General features: G+C 38.0%; 1 protein-coding gene across 6 annotated transcripts in view; it reads right to left on the bottom strand.

Moving 5' to 3' along the window:
- Positions 1–22745, bottom strand: part of CTNNA2 (catenin alpha 2) — a 418807-nt gene that overhangs the window by 395906 nt on the left and 156 nt on the right. The gene's annotated exons all lie outside the window — the stretch shown is intronic.

Below are 22745 nucleotides of genomic sequence, written 5' to 3'. Positions count from 1 at the left end.
ACCATTGGCCTTCTTGGCCACAAGGGCACATTGCTGCCTCATGGTCAACTTGGTGTCCACCAGCACTCCCAGGTCCTTCTCGGCAGAGCTGCTTTCCAGCAGGTCARCCCCCAACCTGTACTGGTGCAGGGGGTTATTCCTCCCCAGGTGAAGGACTTTGCACTTCCCTATCATTAGACATATGTTGATACCATTTTACTTAAATTCTCAGTTTACCTTATTTCAAATCAAGAAAGAAAAAAGGTACTGCTCAGTGCATGTATTTCAACCAATTAAAATTATTAACCCACTRAAAACCCAGAAACCATCAGATTCCCGAAATCGCTACGCTTTAACATGAAAGCAAAGAACCTGCATTTGAATCCAAACTGCTCCAAGCCTGCTAAGTAATTTGTTTTCCAGTTGGTTAGTTGGATTGTTTCTAAAGTAGGAAAAAAACTTCCTCCAGAGGCAAAAGAATATCAATTTATGCTGAATTGTGGAGCGCTAGTCCACAAGTTGAAGAGGAACTTGTAAGAAGAATGATCTCGCTGCACGCTTCTCCGTAGCGGAGCGTAGGGACTTCACTCAGCATTTTCGTGRTCGTACTGAAGGCAGTGACCCAGCACACTGCTTACGTGTTCCCAGCAGACAGTCACRCAGTTCAGCAACAGAGCGACCAGGTCCGGAAAGATAGTAACAGATTTATCAAAAGGATTAATCCGTGAGGAAAGGGGAAAAGAATTTCGTTTCTACTGTTTGTTAGCTAACACGAAACACCGCAAAGCTTTACAAATATCTCAGCAGCATCAGCAATTAAGAAGGATGAGTTTAAAGAGAACAAAGGTCTTTCTTGGTGGTATTTTATATAAAATTAAGGAAGGTATTATACAGACTGAAGAATAGGAAACATTTCTTTTTAGGGCAATCAACTAGGTAGGTATGCTATTTAAGAAAAGCTAGGAAGATTTACATGTCCTGGGGTCATTCTCTAATATTCCTCTGTGTACTGAAGGTTTGATGTTACTSTTTTTAGGAATTTGCAATGTTTCACACACAACGGTGAATACAGACAGTGTGGAAACAGATTAATTATAATACAATCAGCAGGAAAGACTCCATTTTTAAGTAACAAAATCATCCTAAGGTAACATCCAGAGACAACCTCCAGTATCGTCCAGTTAAACTGTTTCTGTTAAAACAATCAGATCTAAAATAGCTCGAAGCGGCTCAGCACTGGCGTAGGCATTCACATGTTCATTCTCTCCCAAAGGCAAGAGTGCTTGTTTTGGAAGTGAAAACCCCTGGAACGCACTTCACAGGCACGAGGTGGGCACAGAAGAGTCTTCTGCTGGCAAAATTCTGGGTATTCAAACATTTTTTTATTATTATTTTTTAATAATACTGACTACAAAGTAGGTAAAAAATGATATAATTAAATAAAACTTCAAATGAAAATAGTATAGCATGAAAACAATTGGCAGACAACCAACCTTGGCYGGGATTTGCCTCCAAATGACAGATTTTCTTTCACAGACAGACCTCTCACTCAGGTCTTTAATATTCATTCCCAGTATTTGGCACCAACAACCCAAMTCCAAGCACAAATCTAAATCACCTGGCGGTTTCCTACATAGGCAACTGGCAGGTGGCGATAAGGTGGTCAAGAGGCTTACATTATTTCAAGAGGCTCTTTATTTCCTAAGTGAAACCAAACTCTCAGAAAGAAGATCAAATTAGAGAGCCTTAAAAAATTACCATTAAAATCCATATCTGCATTTGCTAAATCATTTTTGGCCAAAATATGAATCGAAGCATTTAAGTACGCGTTTTATAATATCTTTAACACAACCAGTTATGAATGGAAACTGATTTGTTTTAACGTTTGATGGCAGAAGCAAAGGGACAGGCAGGATTTCGCACCTATTAGCCCTTCTAAAACAGAGGACACTTGCTATCTAATTACAGATCCTTTGGAGGATGTGTCTGTTTTTCCTTCCTCTATTTCAGTTTCTTTGGAGAAAAGAAAACAAGTAGTTTCAGTAGCAGCCTCGCTTTATTTTGTCGCAAACAACTCACTCCTAAACAGCTTTAAAAGAATTCCCTGCGCTGAATTGGAAAGCCAGAGGTACAAAGGAGCAGGGGAGTCGCGCGGCGGAAGGGAGCACTAAGCTCCTGAAAGCGTGAACGGCCGCTTTGCCGCGGGTTTGTACAGCACGCGGCGCAGAGGAGCTCTGATCCGCAGCTCCCGAGGACGCTGGAGTCCGCGTGCGGGACATTACTCATCAGGCACACGGTGCTAACGCCGGCGCAGCCCGCAATGAATCAGGCCGTCGCTTTGCTACGGCTCGGGGGCCCAGCTTGCACTCGAAGATAAAGTCCCCATTTAAAATCCTGTTACCGAAGGAAGAATGCCTGCTGATTTATCTCTAGTAGATAAATTTGCCGATTTTTAAGAAGGCATTAGGTCGCTTGTTAGTCTCAAACTTGAGCACCAGCTGGGCGAAAGCCAGAACTTTCTTACTGAGAATATTAGGTTCTTTTAGACTAAGTGGAAGGGAATAAGTCGCTGCCAGAATAAGAAGCTTCAGTGCAAACCTGACACTATGCGTTCACTAACTATACTAAAAATGAAACATATACACAGGCACATGCGCACACACACATATATATGTATATATGTAACAGGGACGCATTCCCTTTTTTGTTTCTTGTTAATACAGAAATCACAATCTGTTTATCGAGAGATAACAGAGAGATCTCAGAGGAAGACTCAAAACCCTGATGACTACCATGACATTTGGGGAACCTCGATTACTCGCCACGTCGGTTTAGCAGTTTCCGAGGGAGGACAAACCTTGTGCGTGTTTATTCTTCAGCCAACCCTACCAACACTTAATAAAATTTTTTACAACTGACTTAGAATAGTAAGATCAGCTGATCGCTTTCCTCTTAAAGAAAAATGTGTTGCAACTTGAAAGAAGAGAAAGGTCGAAAAAGCACTGTCGCCTTTCTTCCTTTCGCTATGAAAAAAATACTAATATCATGCCTTGTGTTTGTTCACATCCTTTTTTTCAGGAAATTATTCAGACTGCACTGATGACCTTCCACAAAGCCCAGAATAATATCATTCAATAATAAAAGTAATTAAAATGTAACAGCTACCTTCCCCAGACCCAAGCTCTTACACGCCAAACTATCTCTGATCAGATGTATTCCTCAGCTTTCTTCTTCCTCTTGGGCAGAGATTTTTAACTGAAATCTTTTGGCCTTCAAATCTAKCAAAGGACAGGAATGCATAATACAGAGAAGGAAGGATACCAGAGAATTCAACAAGGATTCTAGTGTTTAATATACTAATAAAGTGGAAAAGGAACAGGTGACACTATGCATAAAATGGAATATTAATGAATATTAATCAAAACTCAAGCTGACAACAAAGGAGCACAGAAGACGCTTGCTGCATTTAGTGATAAACTTGGGGGCAAAGAGATTGCAAYACTGAAAATGCAAAGGTATGCACATGGGCAAAAAAAAAAACAATATGCACAAAGCTATTACTGCTGAGAAAAGATATCAAAGAGATTGTGAACGGCAAAGTCAGAATGGCAAAGGCCACTGCTCACTGGCGTCAAAAAGGCAAAGATTTAATAGGGAAGACATTGAGGGGAAAAAAGAAAAAAAGAAAAACAAATCATTTTGCCACTACACGGGTGGAAGGGACCTCCAAATACCTAGGCTATCCCATCCCAAACCAGAATCAGCTCTACCTCTGCCATTCTGGACAGGAGTTTATCTAACCCATCTTGAAGACCTTGAACACTGCTGATTGYACAGCTTCTTTGTGAAATCCATTTCACTGCCTCTCTAGTCTTGCTATTAGAAAGCTTCTCCTGGTATCTATCTGGAATCTTCCCCTTTGCAATTTAATTTCTACTAATCTACTATGGCCATAGAGAACAAATTGTCCCATTCTTCCTTAAAGCAAACTTTTATGTATTCGAGAACTGTTAGGTTCCACTTCAGCCTTCTTTCCTGCAGAATAACAACTCCAGTTGGCCCAGTCTTTCCCAGAAGGTCATGTTTTCTAGATTCCCAATCATTGTTACCGCTCTTATCTAGACTCCCCGTAATATTCACATCTTTCTTGAAGCATGGTGCTTAAACTGGACATCATACCGCATTTTACTYTACCAGCACAGCCCTCCCAGTGCTGCAAAGTACGGGACAATTATTTTTCAGGAAGGTGCACTTCTGTACTACAACTGAGCTCAGTGCGTGCCCATTTAGCACATCACGACACCCTTGACTTACCCGCTGCTATGATCCACTACCATTCTTCACTGTTTCCTTTACTGTGGCAGGTCACAGATCTGTAGTTATGCAGTTAGCTTTTCCTGCACAAGTGTAGAACTTTCTAACCATCTTTACTGAACTACGTTCTCTAGCTTCAGATTATCAACTCCCATTTGCCTAGATTATTTTGACTCCTAATTCCATCTACCAATATGCTCACAGTCCTGACTGTAGCTTGGTGTCCTCTGCAAATGTAGCACACATCTCTCCATACCATCATCTGGACCATTAGTTAAAATACTAAATGCTATCAGAATACTTTTCAGGGGACTCTCCTATATTGACAGTGAAACCTGATATTAAATCTTTGTTTTTCCATCCAGATGATGATCGTCCCACAGCAGTTTCATCTAAACCACCGTTTCTTTCTGAGAATGCCATTTCAGYCACTATTAAGTCTTCATGAAGTCAAGACATATGGCAAGAACAGCAAGGAAGAAGAGCGATCAGAGAAAGCAGTTAGTCCTCCCCACGCACAACCTTTCACCATACGTTCTGGCTTCTCGGCCGTCCTCTCCACCACCGAGCTCCGGGCTCAGGAAGCCCTGACAATCAGTGGTTCAAAGGGAGCAATCGCTACCCGTTTACCACGTTTTGCAATCTCCTTTAGGTATCTGCTATGGGTCACAGCAGAAGACAGGATGCGTGGCAAGCTGGATCTCGGCATGACAGTCCTTATGAGAAGCAGGTTTATCAAATAATCTGTCCTTGAAGCTTTTTGCTGTTTTTAACAGGACTCTGTCTCTGAAAAGGGCTGACGGGATTCAGCAGCTCCCTACCCTGAAAGCATCTGACAGCTATCTCACAACATCAATAACTCCGGTGTCAGTGTATAATAAAGTCAGAAGACTTGAAGTAAATTCCAACAGAATCAGTAACATTTTTGCTGCTGACAAATTATTACTCGAATACTAGAGTGCTAAAAATATATTCAGCCCCACCTGAAAAAACTGCTTAGAACTGCCAGTAAACTGGGTCATTAAGCACCACTGATATGTTAACGAATGGTCAGAAATCTGCCCAAGACTGTTATTGCATTTGACAGCGATGAAACCAAAAGTGGTTTAGAGGAGCTGGATGAGTAATGTAAAACACGCAGTGGCAGTGTACGACAACAAAGATCTATTCTGTTGCACCATTCTTTGATTACATTTTTGTAGCCTCTACTTAATTATGGAGTTACAGTATCACTTCTATTCACATCTAAAAACCCAGAATTTTAAAGCTAGAACATCTGTCAAAAGACATTCCAACTAAAAAAAAGGAAGAAAAAAAAATCTTTTAGCTATAAAGCTTCTTTACCACACACAGCACTTACATTTACTCAGTCTCTGAATAACTTGATTAGACACTYACCTGCAGGAATCAATTCCTAACAGCATATGTGATTTAAAATAACTCTAGGGACTTCAGCAGAATTTACAAGCCAAAACTTTTATTAGTCTTAATGTCTTTTCTCTTTATTTTATATGAAATTTACTTTCAAATGTTAACATCAGAGTTAACATAAACTTTTCAAATTTTGTCATGTAACTGTAAGAAGAGTGAAGATTATGTCACTGAAGAAAAATGTCTATTTATTTTGTACATGTACAAAAATCAATCCATGACAGCCCTCTTAATTCCCAACACCACAAGGAGAAAGGAGATGCTAAATGGAATTGGCTCCTGCTTTTTGAGTCGTCACCTGCACATAACCAAGTAAGAGCAAAAAAGAAACAGGGGACTAAAAGCTACACCTCTTATCAGCAAGCCACTTCAAGGAAATACCTCTAGGCAGGATGGCACTTAAGCATGTACTTAAAATACAATAACAATATAATAAACAACTACTTACTTAGCAGGACTTTCAAACATTTTCATAAATACTGTATGTAGGAAGGAAACAGCCCATTGTTTGCAGTAATTCCCAGAATTATGCAACGGAATTATAAGAAACCATGTTATAAATTAGAAAGATCAATTCTTATCCCCAATATTTCTACCACAAATGTGTAAGAATTAAAAAGTAGCAATTAAAATTATTATCAATTCATAAAGGAACAAAAACACAATGAGTATTAGACTTGAAACAGCCTACCACTAATCCCCTGTTTTTAAGTATYTATAAATTTGCATGAACTTGTAACTTCTCTTTTGCTCCAGTTTTCCACTCTGGATAGATGCACTAGGCTACATTTTTGTGAAAAGGTTCATCAAGAACGGTTCTACCATTTCCAAACCAATATTATTGAATATGCAWTATTTGGACAAATTAAAAATACTCATCTTAAAGCCTTTTTGTTGAAGGGATCGAGCGTCCCCAAAACTTGCATTGCAAACACACAATTTTAAAGGAACAAGAGGGAGAAAAGGTTGCCCACAAGAATGTGGGGTTTTGCTTTTATTGCCCCTTTGAATTTTTTCCTAAATCCGGTCAAGTGACACATCACTTGATGTTACCAGATCTTAAAGTAGCATCTTTCGCATAAATCAGTAAAAACAATGGAAGGCTCACAAAGTATTCTGATTTTGGATTAGCTGACAAACCTTGACCTAAAATAATGYGCTGCGACTGTATCCCATAGCTGGGCAAACACTACAGAAAAGCCAACGCTGGTAACTTCCTAGGGAACAAACATCAGCATCTTAGAATAAATTTATTTCAGAGTGTATTGCTATATCATCATTCCAATATCACCGCCATCTCAAAAAAGGCCTCACGAGATGGCAATCTCTCTTCTGAGATCTATACATTTCAAAAGGCCTAAGGCATTCTCCAAACATTTAGGGGGTTTTGTTTGTTTGTTTTTTCTTTTTTTTCTTCTTTCAAGCAGCAAGGAGACTGCTCATCTGTCACATGCAAGAATGTTTTTCCCTTAAGCCATTTAGGAAGCAAGGCAAAAGCAGGTCAGGTTTGCATTATAACTAGACCCTGCTAATCTTTTATACAAGTCTGGTAACAGACCCGGGGACAGCACTGTTATCTTACAAAAATGTACCTTGGGAGGATGAGCCTTAAAGTAGGGTTTGGGGGTTTTTTTTAGGATGCAGTGCACAGAACAAGTAAGACGAGACTGTTCTGTGAGCACCTAATCAATCTTAGTCTTGTTTTTTTGATGCACGTGTACGGATATTTAAAAATAGCTCGGGGGCAACAAGAAGCTGAAGCAGTGGATGACTCCGACACGTCAGCTATGTAAGGGCTGTTCTCAAAGACAGATCCATTTGCTTAAGCCGCACMGAAAGGTGCCTTATAAGAGCATAAGATTTGGTGGCAGCCTGGAGAGCTGACCTTCATCAAACCAAAGCAGCCRACCTCCTGGGTAAGGAGCACGTTTCAAATGGACACTGAAATACAGATGACATTTTAGCCCATTGGATGAAAAATTACAGCTATTACCCCCCCCCCAAAAAAAAGGAAAACAAAGTGTGTAGCGCTGTATGTGGTTGGATGGATATCCTTTGGGGGAATATAATATACAACCACATCTAACAGGAAAAAAAAAATGTGCAAAATATATTTTCTAAATTCATTTAGAACCAGAACTAAACAATTTGATGAAATAAAGCACTTCCTCTGACCTCTAAAAATAATAGGGAATAATATTAGAGGAATACGTGACGCTTGTCATAAAAGTCATTGAATATTCAGGATCAAGGTGATTAATCAGAACTGATCRATAAAGTCAGCAGAACATGTTCACTTGATTAACACGGAAAATGTACTGTAAATTTTTTTCCATATATTCACATCCTTTTAAAATAGAAACTCTATTAAACCCACAGAATGTATACCCACAGAGTAAATGCCACAGAATTTTGTTGGAAATATATGGATTTAATTATTTAAAAAGAAAATGTGTCAAACATGAGAATAAAACTCAATAAAAAAGCCTCTGATTATGTTATGCATGTAAAGTTCTTAGCATCTTGTGTGAGATTTACTAAATTAAGGCTACAGTAAATAAATTTACAAGGACAAAGCACATGAGAAAAATCTCATGAAAAATAAAAATGAGTTGCGCAGTACTACAAAATGAAGTTATAAATTTTAATAAAGGCTTTATGAACATCAAGTGGGCGACACATCCTCAGTGGACAAAAGTGGAACTTTAATGAATCCAACATAAGGCACATTTTGATGAAATAATTAGCTCTTCGTTAGTTCCCTCCTACATAAACAGAAATATAGGGACTCAGCATAAGCTATTGGAGACTTCTGTGAAATTASATGCTGATTATCTGTATTCATTTCCTTGCTAAATAAGTTTCTTGCAGAATCTCAGGGAGAAGTACACAGCGAATCATATCATGTCAAGGCATATATATCTCATAAAATTACAGCATCCACTGACAAGGAAAATAACAAACTATTTTATACAGCGTTGGGGAGTACAGAATAAAAGTGACATCATAAAAAAGGATATATTACTTTTAAATATTTATCTTCTTAACATGTGACTTTTGAAGCCTTACCTTTCCTACGGCCACATCAGTAAGAGACATGCATGTTAGAAGTGCAGTTGACTCATTAAAACAAACATAAATAATATACATATAAACTGACACTGCCTAAGTTTTTGCCAGCAGTTCAAGGGAAAATTTGTAATTAAGTTTGAAGTTTGGATCRCCAAGTATAGAGAAACAATTGTATTTTCCACTGATTTTCCAGTGAATGAATGAATTCACGAAACTCGGGATACAACCAGCTACCGAAGTCCATCCAACAGCCTGTTAAACTAAAATCTTTTTCTCTAAAACAGAAATTTCTAAACTGGAAAGTGCAGCCCTGCTAATTCCTGCCCTTTCCTGCAATTCCAATAAAAAAACACACTAATGCAAAAGCTGCGTCCGAGTGAACAGCGAACAACAACTCTGCAATCAGATGTTGGTAGGCAGCTGATGTTCCCCAGGACGGGGACCCCCTACCAGATGTCCCCAAGGAACTCCAGATAGTGTGGTCTGAAGGACAAGAACTTCTGGATTAAAAGGAGCAGCAATAATTTGTAAATGCATTGATTTTAAAAGAATCTAGACAACATAAATATTATACTAGGAAGGAGAGAGAAGAAGGAAAAAGAACAGAAATTATCACAGAACATCGATTCATGGTGTAGTAACAGAAAAATTTTGGCCAAAAGAAGTATTTTGAAGGAGTGAACAGAAATAGTCTGGTCATATGGGAGTAGTCAGATAACTCTGCATAAAATTACTATAGGAAGCTAAAATCTAAAATTAAACTTTTCTTTCTAAACCATCACCTCAGAAGTTCTAAAAATGTTTGTCTTTACTAAATTTCATCTCTATGAAGAATGAGAGCTTAAATATTTTCTGTTGTTTTCCTTCCAGTTCAAAAGCACTTAATTACCGTTTCTTGACAAGCAATTTGCTAAGTTTTATTTTGGCCCAGAATGGCACCTGRTGACAAAACCAGGCAGCCGGCAAAAGCATAGGGTTGTAGGGGAGAAAAAGGAGATGYGAGGACTGCATTACCTAAAGATCGTACGGCTTCCCTATCATGCCTTAAAATTTGGCGTTAAACACAGTGAAAGCTGTAGGTCAGCAGAAGCAGCAGCAGATAATCCCCCYTCTGGTCGCGGTTTTTCTCAGGATGCTCAAAAACCCAACTGTGGCCACAGCCACTGGCTACGCTCCAGGCACGTCTGTGCTTTAGGTTGCTGGGGCTCCCTGGCAACTCTCTGGCTAGCGACTCAGTAACTGCTTCTCGAGTAGATGMGACCGTGGTATGTACCTAGGAACAAGTCCCTCAACACCATGTAGGATCTTAGCACGCACGTAAAAGGTACGGTATCAGGGAATAAAATACTCCAGATAAAAGCGCAAGTGCTGGCGTCGTTGAAATCCTTAGTCTGAAGTATCACAAGGACTCAAGCGAATAAGGAATTAACTGAGTAATGGATGAATGAGTACATGTGAACAGAACCTTGACACGTACCTCCTTCAACCAATGATGTTTAGATATACCAAACCAAAACCGGGCACACCACTCACAGCTCTCTCGACTTTCACCCAGCGTCACGTCCTGCAGCTTGCACTTCGACCCCTCACTGGAGCAGCAATCGCATTCCTCTGCGAGAGTAAATGCCAAATCCTTGGCCGCTTCACATGACTTCTGTGGGCATCAGCTCACAAGAGCACTGACAGAGACTTTTGCAGAGCCGATCACGGCTCTGYGGGTGCAATCTGTGGTACCTTATATCTACTTCCCTGGAGAGAAAACTGTCAGTCTTGCTTCCCTTGCTTCCACAGACCACCTGGAGGAGAGGCTGCAGACAGAACACCTCTGGAGGACGCAGCCCGCTTTGAGGCAAAGCGGCATTAGGAGTGTCACTTTTAACGAAGAGGAAAGCATCGCACTGATCTTAATTTATGTTGACTTCGTTTCTGATGCAATTCTATTAGGATTTCTGTAACAAAAACATGCATAAAAGCAGACTGCTCTGAGTACCTCCAAAGCTCATAGTGCTCAGTGCAAACTGACACTGTGGGTCTCTTATCTCATTTCCATGAGAGATGTGTAATAAATGATGTGCGGATGTTTAATGTCCCTGCTGGCTCATCCCGCCTCAAGGGCTGTTGCTGGGCTTGTACAAACAAAACAGCGGCAAAGCAAGCAAAGAAAGAAAACTTGAACCAAAAGAGGCAAAAACTTTCACATTAATTGAGGATGCTCTTATAAGCCTAAACAGAGAACTACTAAGCCAAACAYTTGAAGAGAGAAAGCAACTGAATAAACTTGACTATGCCAATTTTATTCTTCTTTTATTGCAGTCCAACAAAAAGGCATGAAGTGTGACGAACACGTGCAGGACTAAGCTCTGATTAAAGATGTATAAAATATTATGCAGTGACTACTACACTGAACTCAAAATTTCAGTCTTCAAAGTGCTTAGTAACTTTTGTTCACAAAAATTTAAACACCAGCAAAGGCTCCAGAATGACGACTGCAATAATAATTTCCACTCCTCTTACACCGTTTGCCTACCGCCCTAAAGGACCCTAAAGATCAGTGCAACTGCTGCAATTTTGTTACTGTGTCATAAACAAAACCTCCCTTTTTCTTTAACGAGAACTTCCTGCTACTTTCTGCATAATATTAATAAATAAAGCAAACTGAATGATAAATAAAATGCTTAAAATGTGCCCTTTGAGAGAGGAAAAAAAAAACCTCTTTGAGGAGCATCAGACCTTTCTGTACTATATACTATTGGTAAATATCTATCAAAGTTGATAGGCCTTAATGGGAATATGCAAAATGTTGATCATTCTGTTCAGAGAATTTAAAATATTTGTGTAACAGGATATATTAAAAACAAAAACACATGGCCTAGCACATTATGTAGGTACCATTAACTCAAAACCAGGTTTGGCCTTTTCAGTTTCGAGTAATGGTCCAAACAAACGATGGTTGAGGAATGATGATTCCATTTCATAAAGTATTAAGGCTCCTAAATTTTAGTTTGATTCAGAACAGCAGGCCAACTTTTCACTCTCCGCGACATGGCACTGCAGCTTTCTACCCGGCTTTACTGCAAGCTATGAACTCAAGAAAACCAGACAGCCTGGCAATCAAGCCGGGAGCATAGGTAAGTCCCCAACCCAATTGTCCCAGCTGAATTTGCTAAAAGCTTGAGATGTCTAGCAACAAAAGATGACCCAGAAAATACGGTTCCTAACTGCTTGTTAGTTGACCAGGTGAGCTAGCAAGGCAGTCGGAGCTTCTGTCCCCAGAGCTGCCTGCCACRTGGGGAAGCAGGCACACGGGCTGCTCAGGAGGAAAAGCTGGCAGCTCGCAGCCTCGAATTTCTTGCTCTGTGTCCAAACACACACACACAGTTAAAGTGTCATTACTGAGTTCTCAGTATTAGTAATAGTGCAATTAAACGTACACGTTGGATGAGATGGCATGTCCACAAAATGGCATTCATCTGGATGGAAATAAATGACATAATCCTGATATACCCTGAACAAGCACGCTAGAATGCTGTTGAATTCAGAATCTCCCTGATAAAGGTGTCCATTTGTCAGTGAATTTATTCTGCACGTAAGTCAGGGAACGGACCACACCATAAAATGAACTAACTGTCAGAAAAAGTAACATAAAAATATATCTGCATGTTTTCAGTTACTCTAACAGTACTTYGGTTATGACAGATGAGAACTTCTCATACAAAGCATATTTCCTTTTCTACAAAGGATAAAAATAGGACCACAAACTGGTTTAATCAACAATATTCCAATAGTAAACAACATCATAAGGCACATACGTGAAAACATTGAGCCCCTCAGTCTGAAAGGAAAGAAAAATATAAGYAGTACAGCTCTCAGAGGTTCATGGAAATGTTCAAGGAGATCTTGTGTGGAGGAATGYATGAAGGAAGTAGATTTAAAGATGATGGGGAAGAAAATAAAATAAGCTCTGCCTCATGCATGAATTTTCCTCAAGGTTTTTGAGCAGATCACTTTTTCAGAAAAATGAAAAACCACCTGACAAGTGTTCAGGAAAAAAAATAACTGATATCTCTTTTCTTCAAAAACAAAGATCTATACCTTGGCTTTTATTATTTTGTACTTGTACTACTATAACCCTACAGAATAACATATGGTTAATTAAACTGTTTCAAGCAGTGTAGTAAAAGCTTAATCCTTCTCCTCTATAGTGTGTAGATAAGTGTAATTTGCTGGGAAAATCTGAATAGATTAATACGTATCCCCTGGAAACAGCTCAATATTCRGTAGTCATTCAGTATGCTGGATTGCTTATGCTTCTACATGAATACCTACTAATAAAAGAACTTGCTATTAGCATAAGCAGGTACAATACATTTTCATCACTATGGAGCAACATGAAATGAATAAGGAAAATTAAATCCTGTTGCAAATCTCTTTTCTCCAAAATCTTTCTTTAAAACATACGGTTTAACCCTTTTTACAAGCAGATAGTGTTTTAGAACAAGAAAAAGAACAAGAAAGTTGAACGTGCACCTTACTGAAAGGTCCACCCCATCTTTAAAGGCAGAAAAACTGCATATGTGCATATGCTTATTAATGTGATACTTAATTGACTGTGAAAAGTCTGACTAACCCTAAAAGTCTTTAGAATTCAGTGTTGTACAGACACACTTGTTGCCTGAAATTATTCTAAATAGAATGAAAGAGTGCTGCCCACCATCACAGTTGCATTGAGCAGGTCTGTACTACAGAACAGAGAGCTGTCGAGCTTGTTCGCTGTAAAGCAGAAGCAACCTGTAGATATTGCACAGGGCAACAGAGGGCAAGTCTGTGATTTTGCAATTTGAAAGGTCCATGCCCTTAAGGGGCATACACTGATTTTGAAAGCTTGGCTTTCCGATTGCTGTTTTGAGAAGGAAATAAAAATTACACTAGATCCTGACTTGGTAAATCAACTGCTCCCTGATAAGCTAGGATAAGAACATGACCAAGCATGTTAAGAAGAGAGACCAAGGATCCATCTACCCCCCACCCCTTCCAGCCCAAATGTATGCTGACGAGCAAGATAAAAGTTCAGCAAAAAAGGAAAACAAGCAAAAGCTGAATCTGGAAACACAGAATATGTCTCATGTTGTCAAGATTTTGCAAGTGGGGACAAAGGGTGGGGAGAGGCAAAAAGAGAGAAAAGGGAGAGAGAAGGTGGTTATTCAAGTTGACAGAATTTAGATGAATTTATTCAACAAGAGGCATCTCGATTCACATACACTCTGAAAAGGGAAATCTTCAGATGCTGGATGGTGTGATACACATATAGATGTGCGAGAGGAGAAGTGTTCAGAGGAGTTGGGTTACGTGGAAGTTGTGCAAGATCTCCGGTCAGAACAACAAAGTGTCCTCGGCCATATGCCAYGGCAAAGGGCTAGAGCAGGCTGCTCCCCAAGAAACGTGAAAGCAGGAGGCACCAACCCGGTTTGGGATGCAGGGCTGGGCCACCGTTCATCCACTCTAGGGTCCATCAAATTAGGTGCAGCCCCGAGCAAGGGGTACAACACAGGACAGCGCTCAGCCACACATCCAAAGTGCCGGTTTTGTGGCGGGTGATTTGGGAAAGGAGCGCAGATTGCGTGAGATCTGAAAACTCATGCCTGCAGCAACTCTCAGCGTGGGAGGAATTACCTTTGTTTTATCCTTTTCCACACTAACAGTTTCTTAAGGTAAAATTAAGATACTTTTCTTGGTTAAATGGGTATATATAATCAATTCCGTCTCTCTTTCAAATATTGACACAAAAGAAGACCTCAGAGAGATACTTTGTTATGATTATGCTTTTTTGCTCGATATACTTTTATTTATGAGCTAGCTATCAGCCAGGAGTGAAAATCTGAACAAGTAACTGACCCAATAAACTGAATGACAGTGAAAATGCTAGTACTGACTTCCCTTTAAATTAAAAAAGGCTTACTCTAAAAACAAGCATCCACCAAAAAGAAACCTTCTGCTGAGCAGAGCAGTATTTCTTGTACATTCTTCAAAAGTCATCTTCACAATATTGAAGACACCTGTGTTGCACAGGCTAACCACGAGTTACATATGTTTAATGCTCCCATTATACAATAGTAAAAGATTTTAGAAGTCTCATCAGTGAGTACTGAATGACTACAGTAGCAGTTAGAAAAATTGTAAATGAAAGAAAAATGTCAATACATCAAGGAGAAAATATTCAGCATCCCATTGAAAGAGACAGTTGCCTACAACTAGAAGAGGACATTTCTTCACAATAAAAGCATTTGCTGCTCAGAGACACACTGCTCTAGAACAGCGACCACTTATGAGGTTGCGGGAAAAGATACTAAATATTAATTTAGCAAATAGGACACTAAATATGATAATTTTGACCATGTGATTGAGGCAAAGGCATTAACTTAACTCAACTGTAATTCATTTCTAAATTTCTCAGCTTGAAAAGCAACGTTTTGTTAAAAATAACCAAACAAAAAGGTCTCATCTTGCTAGTTCAATACTATCACGTTTTATAAAAAAATTCAAAGATAGCTAAGAAAATGTATTTGAATCCAGAAAATATGGTAAAAAGGTGCACACCTAACAATAAATGAAATCAATATTCCAAAGAAATTAGTATAAGAAAGAAAGAAATTAACTAAATGATCCATGTATCCATGCTCTGAATTCTTTGAGCTTAAAATAAATTAGTCAATCTTCAGCTGTATGTATAGACGGGAAGTCGAAAAAAAATTCACTGCTGTTCAGAACACAGATCTATAATAATTACGTTAATTAACACTTCAAAGCAAATCTTGTTATTAGTGTAGTCTTTTTGTAAGCAGGCTTATTTTGCAGCCTAGCATTTGCGATCAATGATGACATGTAGCAAATTAAGCCAATGCAAAAGAGAATAGAATTTTTACATCATACTCGGGCATGAAGCTAAGATGGATTACAAACTGTAATATCCATATCTCATCCAAAGACTATGGAAGTCATCAGAAGCGTACATATTTAATCACATAGCATGCAGATCGAGCTTTTCTTTTTTCTGGTGAGTCTGATCTACAGAAGGAACAATCCTGCTCCTGCTTTCTCCTTAATTCATAAAGGAGAGGGCACATTACTGCACATATTTTTGTTCTTCCAGTAATTCTTTCCCTAATTTTATAACTCTAATAGACCTAAAGCACGTCCTTTAGAAAAATATTAAATTATTTAACTTAATTAAGTTAACTTAGCTAATTTAAGTTATTCTTTATTAAAGAATTTTGGTAGTACTGAGTTGCCCACAATTCTAGAAGAACTGTTCCAGTGGGCATGTTGTTAGAAGCCTCCATTTATTTATAGCTTCAGGCCCCAGTCACAGGATTTTGTAATATGAAAAAACCCTTCACTGCAAGAACACTTTTCCCTCATACAGATGTGTACACAGATTGAGCTCATAACACCTCTTGACTTACTACAGCCTACTCACCTAAGTCCTTACTCCAAAATTTTCACTCTACATCATTTTCATGTTCAGATGTTTTAATTTCAGGGTGTGAATCCCATATTTGAATTTAATTTACATTAATTCTAGAATGTTATTTACTTTGTAGGTACTACCAGAAATGGTCTTCAAACCCACACTGTAAGTTAAGACAATTTCTCATTATTGATATATAAAAGAATACATCCAAAGTCTTTAGCCTGCCAATAAAAGACAAAACTCAAATCATTTCTGTATTTCTTCTCTGATCTCCTTCCAATTTGTCAACACCATTTTTGAGACTGAGGAAGTATTCCAATAATAATCTCATTAATGCTGTGTTATAACAATAATACTGTCTCACTAAATTCGCTTAATAGCTACCATCTGATCCATTTAAGGATCACAATATAAAAAACATCTTTCCAAGTTAGCCCCCTGCTAAGGACTCAAAAGAACATTATAAAACTGTCACAAACTTAAAACTATTAATTATAGTTATATCAGTTATTATATTAGCAGTTATATCTGCTAATATAATTTTGAAGTATTCTATCTTAATCACTGAAAAAACTATTATGTCAAATACTTTTAATAAGTTTATTATCTAACAGGTTTTTCTTTATCAACCAAAATGAAAATCCATTACATTCATTACTTCTTTTCCAGCCAGGTCTACTGTCCATTAAACAATGAGAATGGCTATTAACTATGGAATCATCTTTTTAAAAATAAGTTGATATACCTATTCTGGTTTGGCTTTGATGAGAAGAGGTCGTAACTCCGGACCTAGAAGACGACTCTGACTTGGGGAGCATGGGGAGGTCGCGAGCTGGGAGAGGAGCTCGAGCCTGCAGRTGGGACAGAGCGTTCCTCTCCTGTTCGTGCCATAGTCAAGGCCGCGACACAGCGTCCATCAGCTGACTTGATGCAGCTGTGTGGCTCCTCGCTGCATCGGCAAAAATATAAAGCAAATTCCTCCTCAAGACTTACTATTAGAGTCCAAGTATTTTTTTGTTCAGATATTATTTTAAGTGATAACTAGAATAATGTTGGGATAAGGAAGGTGAATTTGGTTCCTGCTCAATGAAAAAACCCTTCAAAAATAATGTTTAAATTTCAGTTTTCGTTAGAAAAGAAAAATTCCAAAATCTTTTGCTGACGGGCTCTAGCTTTGACCCCCCGACAGTAACAGCCCTCGACTAACTCGTCCGTGCCAGGCACGACCCATGTGCAGTCTCACCTCCCGCACGCCCAGAAATGCCACCGATCTGTGAACATTGCAACAGAACCAGAGCTTAAACACAACATTATTTTACAATTGGGAAATAGTTCTGTTCAATTAAAAATAATAATTTGGACCTTATAATACTGTTGAATTGAGTTCAAATGGTCAAAAAAAAAAGAGCTTTTATAATTGATTTTCCCTCGGGTCTGTCTTGCAAAAAGACTTTTCCTCACCCGCTGCTTTAACCAAACTCAGCTCTCAAACAGAGAAACTGCACAAAAATTCTGTGCAATTACTAACTCCGTTTGAGTGCGTCAGGCCTACTATTTTCTATTATCTGTAGCTATTTTTCTCAAAACTGTTTTAAGCATTCATAGGCATTCAGAACCCTCTAGAAGGAATCCTGTGTGTGGTGGTGCGTGTGCACACACATACGCGCGGCTCACACGTGCCTCCATGACAATAATAATCAATAATATATTTCCTGCTGAGGTTAGTAAGGGTGCCACATTTAGGGTTCAAATATAATAAAATCCAGGCTCACTAACTACAAATTATATCTGAATAACTGGGATGGCTGGGAATAAAAATGCTTTTCTCATGGCAATACAGAAATCTGTCCGTTTTTAGAGTATAGTACACAACGAATTGGATTAAGCACCAGTTCTTTAAATTGAAAAGTGAGAGATTCTTTCGTGGAATTTGATTACAAGCTACTAAAAGGCAACGTGAAACCGAAAGAAGGAGAAATTGCAAAGTACCAGGCCATTCATAACTGCTGTGAGTTCATGCATACGTTGCACTAATTAAAGCAAATTAGAATTATAACTGATGACCTGTTTATTTTATAGATACAGATTATTTAATTTTACTAAGTGTCAGTATATAGAAAACAATTATAAAAAGTGTGATTAATTAGAGGTCCTCATGTGCCATGCGACGTACCATTGTTTCATTCTAAGCTACTGTATTAAACCTCTTAAATTTCTGATGGCAAACACACATGAACTGCCATGCAGAACTGTCCCGGCAGAACTAGAAGGCCAATAATATGTCACATTATCTTATGAAAATTTTAATTAAAAAGTGGGCAGAATATATTTCCCTTTTTGGGTTTCTTTTTTCTTTAAGTACATGGGTAAAAATACAATACAAAATAGTTTCTGTTACACAGTTTTTAAGTGTTGTGGCACTACTCTCCCACTCAAAAAAAATAATAATGCCAAGACTTCTAAAAGCACCTGAAAAGGTTCATTTCCGTATTAAAAATTGCTTAAAAATAAAATAGCTAACACACAACTGAAGACCATCTTAGTAACATGTTTAACAACATTCTGTTCAGTGGCTAAATATCCATGAACTCTCTACAAAAATTTTGCCAGAAGGAAATGAAAAGGTAAAGAAGGTAAAAACAGTCTCGATTAAAACCTTGGAAGTACAGTTTCCAAAAATTTGTTGCTGCACGGGTCTGAAAAACAGGTACATTTGTAGATCTTCCATACTACTATTTAAAACATCTAGGAAAAGCTATTGAAAAGAACTAGAGTTTGACATCAGAAAACCGACATTTGGTCAGAAGAGCAATTCACACCTTGTCTTCAAAACTATATGAACTCCTTGATCCTTTTATCCATATGATCCATAAGTAATTTTGGTATTTTTCCCAAAAAGTCTTAGTGGGTTTTGGCTTTAACATATATATCTGGCCAGGCAATAAGTTGTATTAAAAGTTGATATTTGTATTTAATTATTTTCCAGAACCATCAGAAACCAAAAACTATCCCCTGAATCCTTACGGGCAATCTCCACAAAGGGTAATGGAAGCTACACACAAAATGTCAGGAAAGAGCATTTAAGCCTTTCCTAAAAAAGTAATATATCAAAATCCACAAACCATTCAGGGAAACGATCCACAGCCTGACAAAGTTGTCGTTCGTTTTGGTTACTGGGTACAAAGGCAAGAAGAAGAGGCACTGTTCCTTGAGAAAATATTTTTAGTTATACATTTCCATATAAAAATTTCATGGAATTAAAAATGCTAAGATACATAGTTAAAAAGGTTAATCGTTACAAACTCCCACAAAACAAAATTAACAAGCAGGAATAATTACCTTATGCTTTTAGCTGACTGCGATATTGAAGCCAGAGAACAGAAGCATATTGCAATCATTAGATAAATTCAATATACTTGAGGAGAAATTCTAATAAATTTCCTCAATCACACATTTCTTACAAAATCCCAATAACCGTAATGTGAAAGAGACATGTGGCAGGGCATCTCTGTTGCTCTTTAAATATGACAACAAGGGAAAAACGGGTGCCCCAGCAAGTTCCAGTTCTCTTAGATCTCTGACAGCTAGAGAAAGTTTTAATTAGTTTGCTAGTTCAAGGCTTCCTAGAATAAATGCAGTTCTGTCATTTCTCATGCATTCTCGTGATCAGTTAATGGATTTTTTTGCCTCCAGCTCAGACAACCTTCCTGTCTTATAATTTTTTTTCTAAATCAATTCATAGGTTATCCATATTTTCTCATTTGGAACACTAATGAGCTTGTCTAAAATTCAGTTTAATGCACCACTCTCCTGACTCCCTCGGTTGTTCTTTTTCAAATCCACACCGTACTTCTGCGTTACTCTTCAGAATTTCAGTAGAAATCAGAGGATGCTCAGCAGTTTGAAAATCTCTCACTTTTTTATGTGCCTTTATATACACCAAGTTCAGAGCCTAAATCCCCAAGTATAAAAAAAAAAAAAAAAAAAAAAAAAAGGTTGACTGACATTTTTGGAGGCTAAAGACTTCTTTTCAAATGTTCCCCAAAACCCTGTGCAGCTTGGACAACAAGAGCACAGTCTAAGCACTCAAGTGCCAATGCCAAAATAAAACATGCTGGGCTAATAATCATAGAATCAGACAAATTTGGGTTGTAAGGGATAAGGAGATCATCTACTCCAACCTCCTGCTCAGTAGCGCTACCTTCCAAGTTCGACCAGGTTGCTCAGGAACTTGTTCAGGACAGTCCGTTGCAGTCGGTGGCCCTTAGTCTCTCTTTTCTACCCAGTGACCTATTTTTAATGCAATATTAAAGAACTTCACATCTCTAAGATGTCTATACTAAACAGCTCTTACGAACCTCCAGTGGACTTCGGAGTTCTAACCAAACAGGGATTAAATATTTTATTTATGTATTTATTTAGCAAGAGAAATTTTCAAACTAGATGCTTTCTTTGGAAAGTAGAGTGGTTTGATTTTTTTTTTTTTTCAAATGTCCAAAATCTGTGAACATGGAACATGTGCACGGTATCTTTTGGAGGTTGTCACTTTAAGCAAAGTGCTATCCCAGACTTGAGGTAAATTAGGTACTACTCTTCACTTGATCAGACTGTATAAACAATTTTAAGAGGAAAAAAAAGCCCTCAGGCTGGGATGATTGTTAGCTTATCTGAGAAAAACAAGAGCAGTTGAATAACTTAGGCTAAAAGTGCATCAGATAAACACAATCTGAGAGAAGTCTTAATCACTTGAGGCTTTCAAGATTATGTTTGTGCATCTCACAAGAACATGCATTAGTCAACCACAGTTTATCGGATTCAATATAGAGGAAAATTAGCTAAAATTTATTTCTCTAGTATGAAGAATTATATGTTCAAAAAGTCCTTTATATATGTGAATATTATCTATGAATTTATGAAATGAAAGAGTCAGCTTGTGGGTAATCATAAACTTTGAATAAAACAATAGTTCAACATTTCTGTTCTAACTCTGGACTGTACATTATTTCCTCTAGCCTTCTTGAAAAACTGCTATAATATTAATGTATTGCTCCTCGTCAAAATAGCCATTTCAAGATCTGGGGCACCCTAGTTTCCACTACTGAAGAAATAGTGCCTTGTAGTTCAACCTGTAACTTCTTTACTTGCCTTTGTAGAGGAGTGCTATCAAACCTAAATCTAGCTAAACCAAAGTTTACCCAGACAACTTCAGAAACTAGGAAACTATGATACTTTTGCTTTTTGGCTGAAAATCGGTGGAAGGAAAACAGGAGATATACTCACAGAAGACTCAATCCACTGCTCTTTTCACAACAATTTAGAGGCCAACAACAGCTTCATTTTCTATGCCAGCAGTAGGACCAGAAAAAGTGAGAACTCATAACCTATTTTTCAGTTAATATCACATGGACTCCCAGATTCTACAGTTGGTCTTCCAGATCGACACCAAAATTGTCAGGGTTTGTAATGGAAGTTAATTATCATGTTATCAACAGCTATGTGAAATGAAACCTGTATCTCTTCAATTGCCTCTGCATCTGAAAAGTTGTGTACAGTGTCAGATTTGTACTTCCAGAATAACTTGAAGAAAGACAATGCAAAGTAATTTTCCTCAAACATAAAGAAATAAGAACTGATATAACTTCTTTCTACAGTGACTCACTTTAAGAGCACAGGAAACACACACAGACATTATTTTTAGAGCATTAGAAAAGCAGGGATTTATGTTTAATATTAGTTTTATTCTGACAACAAACACAACATTAAGTCTGGTCTMACTCAAAAAAGAAGGCCTACATTTTTATCCAGCAGACAAATCTTAAGGTCCACAATGTCTATAAGAAAATTATTAATAACAGGTTGTTGGACAGATGGGGTTAGCGGGCATTCATTTTTAATATAATTAGCATTCCTAGAAGAAAAATGACTTGTGTGTTTTAAATAATGGGACTGCCCATTTTGAGGCTCACTGGGATAAAATTATGTAACCAGCTGCTCATTATTAATAGATACTCAGGAATGAAAAGGGAACAGGCCACAGACTCATAAATTGCCCTGATGGGGACCGCTTAGAAATGATCAGACAAACGTTTTAGCTTCTACTAGCAAAGTTACTTTTACCTAGTTGGAAGATAAATGGATGGATGTATACTCCTAATCCACTGCAGTACAAAATGAAACAGGTTTCAATAGTTTCTTTCATTTCAATGGTTTGTTTCTTTGTTTTCAATGTGAACCTGTCTTCTGTTGTACCGTAAGAGACAAGGAGCACGTGCTCAGTCAGATCCTTAACTTAAATCGATTGTTTCATAAATTTCTAAACTGCTTTGAAAGACGAGCATAACTGCCTCCTCATACTTGGAGATTATAAATTATTTAGAAGAAGAACTTCTAAACAAATTTGAATGAAACTTTCTACTAGAGATGAACACAAACTATTTAATTTCTTACTATAAAATATTATTAAGATAATTACATATAATGA

Source organism: Apteryx rowi, unplaced genomic scaffold, assembly GCF_003343035.1.
Source record: "Apteryx rowi isolate R43461 unplaced genomic scaffold, aptRow1 scaffold_35, whole genome shotgun sequence".
In the NCBI taxonomy this organism is placed as follows: domain Eukaryota; kingdom Metazoa; phylum Chordata; class Aves; order Apterygiformes; family Apterygidae; genus Apteryx; species Apteryx rowi.
Note: the sequence above shows the minus strand (reverse complement) of the source record. Positions and strands in the feature narration are given on the sequence as shown.